The sequence below is a fragment of the Pinus tabuliformis genome, chromosome 1_1, assembly GCF_031772625.1.
Source record: "Pinus tabuliformis cultivar Carrire ecotype Pingquan chromosome 1_1, CPIR1, whole genome shotgun sequence".
NCBI classification, from domain to species: Eukaryota; Viridiplantae; Streptophyta; class Pinopsida; order Pinales; family Pinaceae; genus Pinus; species Pinus tabuliformis.
In genome coordinates, this window is record NC_142297.1 from 112,256,445 (window position 1) to 112,260,684 (window position 4,240).

Genomic DNA, 4,240 nt, shown 5'->3' on the forward strand with positions numbered 1-4,240 from the left:
CTAGCTCGCCGTTCTCGAAGCTTCTAGATCACAAATCTTCTCATCCTCTTTGAAAAAATTGCCTTTTTGGGATCATCGTGGGTATACAAGTGAACAGAGCGATGCCATTGTGGGTCTAGTACAGTGCAATAGGGGATCATCATTGTTTTTGGTCTCATAAGAGCGATGATCCTCAAATTAGGGTTTTAGAGCTATTTTCTTCAGAGGAAGCTCAAGGAATTTTCCAATCAATGTCTTAGGATGGATCTGACCTGCATATATGAATGAGTTCACTGTATAATATTCATGTTTCTGGCACTTCGAGGTATGTCACGAGGAAGTGCAGGAGGTGTGAAAAAATATTGTGTAACAGATGCCCCTTAAAGCACAAAGGTAGAACGAGGAGTGATGGTTGATATGCTTTATGAGCTTTTGAAAGGATGAGGATAAACATTGTTAGGAGACCTGCAAATCAAGGACGCATATATACATATTTGATATCAAAACATGAATCTACGGTATGGACACAACCATCCAGATGATAAGGATTATATGAAAGGATCCATGGTATGGGTAGAGCCATCCAAATGAGAAGGATCATTTGTGAATCTAAGATCCAAGGTATGGTCGCAGCCATTCGATATAGAAGGATCATCATAAATGTAAAGTCCCATAGTATGGTCATAACCATCCATATAATAGAAACATGTGTACAATCATGAATAACATATAACTCCATGCGGCCTGAGTCACATCAAACAAGACTCACAGTCTTGCGCCCCATCCCGACCTGATAAAAGTACAAATTCTAACATGCGAATGAATGTGTTGAAGTTGAGCATGCTAGAAAACCACCTGATTACCGGCCAATGATGTCGACTATTAACAGGTATGAGAGAAACCACCAATAATGATAATGGATCTCAAGGTACGACAATATAATCTGTGAATGTGATAATTAAACTAAAGTCAAACACTCATGGAATCATCCAATTGGAGGCCAATGATGAAGACATGTCGTCGGATGCAAAGAACTTTCCGTTAAGGCATACAAGCTCTAAGGTACTAAAAGAGAGTTTCTAAGTCATCTTCTTGGATAATGAGCTGGAGTCAACAGGAATTGACCCATCGAAGGAGGGTAATGATGAGCCCCCCATCATCGACACAAAACAAGGAATAAGGTGGAATGAAATGAATAATATCCAAAACTGTAACAATGGGTCAAACAATGTATAGGTAAATAACTGCAGATAAGACTTCTCTTGAACACTAGTGACATGACTCCAGGGTGTGGCAACATTTGACTCAACATAGAACTAAAGGTCATGATGACAAAATAGAATAGTCAAATGAGAGGCAAAAATTGATCACCCAAAACTCGGAGGACAAGTGACCGAGTGAGGATATCCCAAACCCGACACGAAAGCAAAAGAGTGTCATGTTCAAGAGCGACATGCTACCTATACAAAGGATGTTTCATCTTCATTTTTCCCTGCTATTTCTAGCGAGTACCCCAATTATTTTTTATCACAAGCTTGAAGGGGATAGCATATGCTTTTCATGTAAGTTCATTCTTTGAATGAATCCATCCTAGTAAGTTTTATGAGTCCTAGGAAGGAGAAACTCGGTCTCATCATGGTGACAAGTCTTTCGTCGTAAAATTTTAATGAGTCTGACATAAGAATAACTCGATATCTTTTTCACATTTAGAGTGTTTGAAAAAGAGATGAAAAAGAAAAATCCGTCATGTCCCTTTTTGTAATTTGTTTCTCGAACCTGAAAAGGTAGAAAAAATATTCGAGGGAACCTCTTGACCATGCCGATCAAGGTGTACCTTTTTCATAAATAGTAAATCTTAGCCCAAAAAAGGGGTAAACGTATACTGAAACGACATCAATTCATTGAATTTAACAAGTTTGAAATGACAAGTACTCGACGACCTTTGTAGTTTTTGAGAGTCAAAAAAGGGCTTAAAGATGACTCCAGGGGGGTTCCTTTTTCATTTATTTTTAACAAGTCCGAAAAAGAGATAAAACAAAAACTCATGAGAATCAGTAAAAAATAATCATTGTCCACCGAAAGCACCTGTAACTGCACAAAGAAATGCACCCATCACTGATATCGAGAAATAATAATAAAATATTATTAAAATATTGACAAAAAATGACTTCAAAACTTATAAATAACCAAAAGTAACATTATTTTTTACCATTTTACCATAGTAAGTTCTGAAAGTGCATTTGTGCCCTAATTTGCTCAATTTTCAAGTGACCATTGCGGGAGATTCAGGGCACCATTTCGCAAACCGTCTACAGTAGGTAAGAGGTATGTCCTTTCTCTTGCATTTCATCATATTTTCATGCATTTTTAATGGAATTTTGTGTGGTAAAAGGGAGGACTTGCAAATTTTTGAGCATCGGCAATCATCGCGGGTTTGGTCATCGGACCTGCAATAATCTCTCTTGAGCTAAAACACACCCACAATGACATCACTATGTTTATAAAAACAGGCGCGATGGCGCTGAGGTGGAATTTTTTGAAGAAAAACTCTTCTTTTAAGCAAAAATTCTTAATTTCATTCCATGAAAGGGTTCTAATTAGTGCTAAATGATGTTTTCCAAGAGATCATGGTTCTGGAATGGAAAGAAAGAGGCCATGAGGCTAAATATCACCAAGTAGCCTAGAATCTAGAATTCCTTAATGCCTTTAGAAATTGTGGGTTGTTGAAGTTCTTCAGGACCACATGACTTAGGGCACAGATGAAATTGTTGCCCTATTTGATCAGTTCTTTGGGATGTGGATCGATAGATATTCATAATCAAAGGCCAGGAACTAGAAGTACAAGAATAAGACATCTATTTCATCATGGGATTGTCCCCAAGTTGAGAGAGAGTCCAACTCTTCAGATCTCACCCAAGTGGTGAGAGTACTATTGATTTCATTAGGAGACATTGCCTAGGTGTAGAGATGATGAGGGGTGGGAAGGTGAAGATCATCACGATCATGAACAACCTTCCTTTACAAACCATCCTATTCACCATAGCTCATATATCTCGGATGCAAGCCTTGCATGAGAGTTAAAAATCCAAATTCTAGTATGGAGTTGAGTGTCTGACCCCCACCATATTCAACTAGTGTGGAGGCCTTCTGGTGAATATGAAACGACAATTGAACAAAGGGAAGTAGGGAAACCTGAGACAATTTGGATTCAGCTCAATACTGGTGACTTTATTCCTAGAGCGGGTGCCATTATTTTGGTATCAGTGGGCAGATGTACCAAATCCTGCACCCCATGACCCAAGGCTAGTGAGGTGGAGTCAACTCATGCCCTAAGGAGGGATGGGTCAGTAGATGCACTACCCTCCACAAATGTTTACTTGGTTGTAGTGCCAATTACTCATGGTGGACGACTATGCATATGCTGGCACAAATTTCAGATGGGATCTAGATCTACTTCTGCCACCGGGAGAACAGTGGATTGATGTAGGTAAAGTCTTGTTTTCTGGATTTTTTCAAGTCTTGATTTTTGGATTTTTTCAAGTCTTATTTTTTTTTTGTAAAAGTGTAAATTGAGGCTCAACTTATGATAAATGTGCATATGTGGGACTGGAAAGGCCACCTAGCATGTCGCCAATAGCACAACGCGCTTCTCATCAGATAGTGGGTGCTGACTATGAGGAAGGGGCAGAACCCTTAACTGAGATGGAGTGCAACCTAGAAGCGATTACTCGAGGAGTTCTGGAGTATGCTACTATAGATGAGGTGCCACTGCGTTGGCAGAGACACACAATGGGAGTATCTACAAGACTATGTCAGCTGTTAGGCCGAGTCATTAGAGCAGTCTCATGCTACCATGAGCATCGTGTAGGTTGATAGCCTTTCTAGCCATTTTACACATTTTGTAGCCTTTGAAAGCCAAGTGTCCCAAAACACTTTATTTTTTGAGATTTTGATGTAAAAACTTTGACAGACTTGATATATATATATATATATATATATATATATATATATATATATATATATATATATATATATATATATATATATAGATAGATATATATATATATATATATATATATATATATATATATATATATATATATATGTATATACATATATATATATATATATATATATATATGTATATACATATATATATATATATATAGATATATGTATATACATATATATATATATATGTATATATATATATATATATATATATATATATATATATATATATATATATATATATATATAT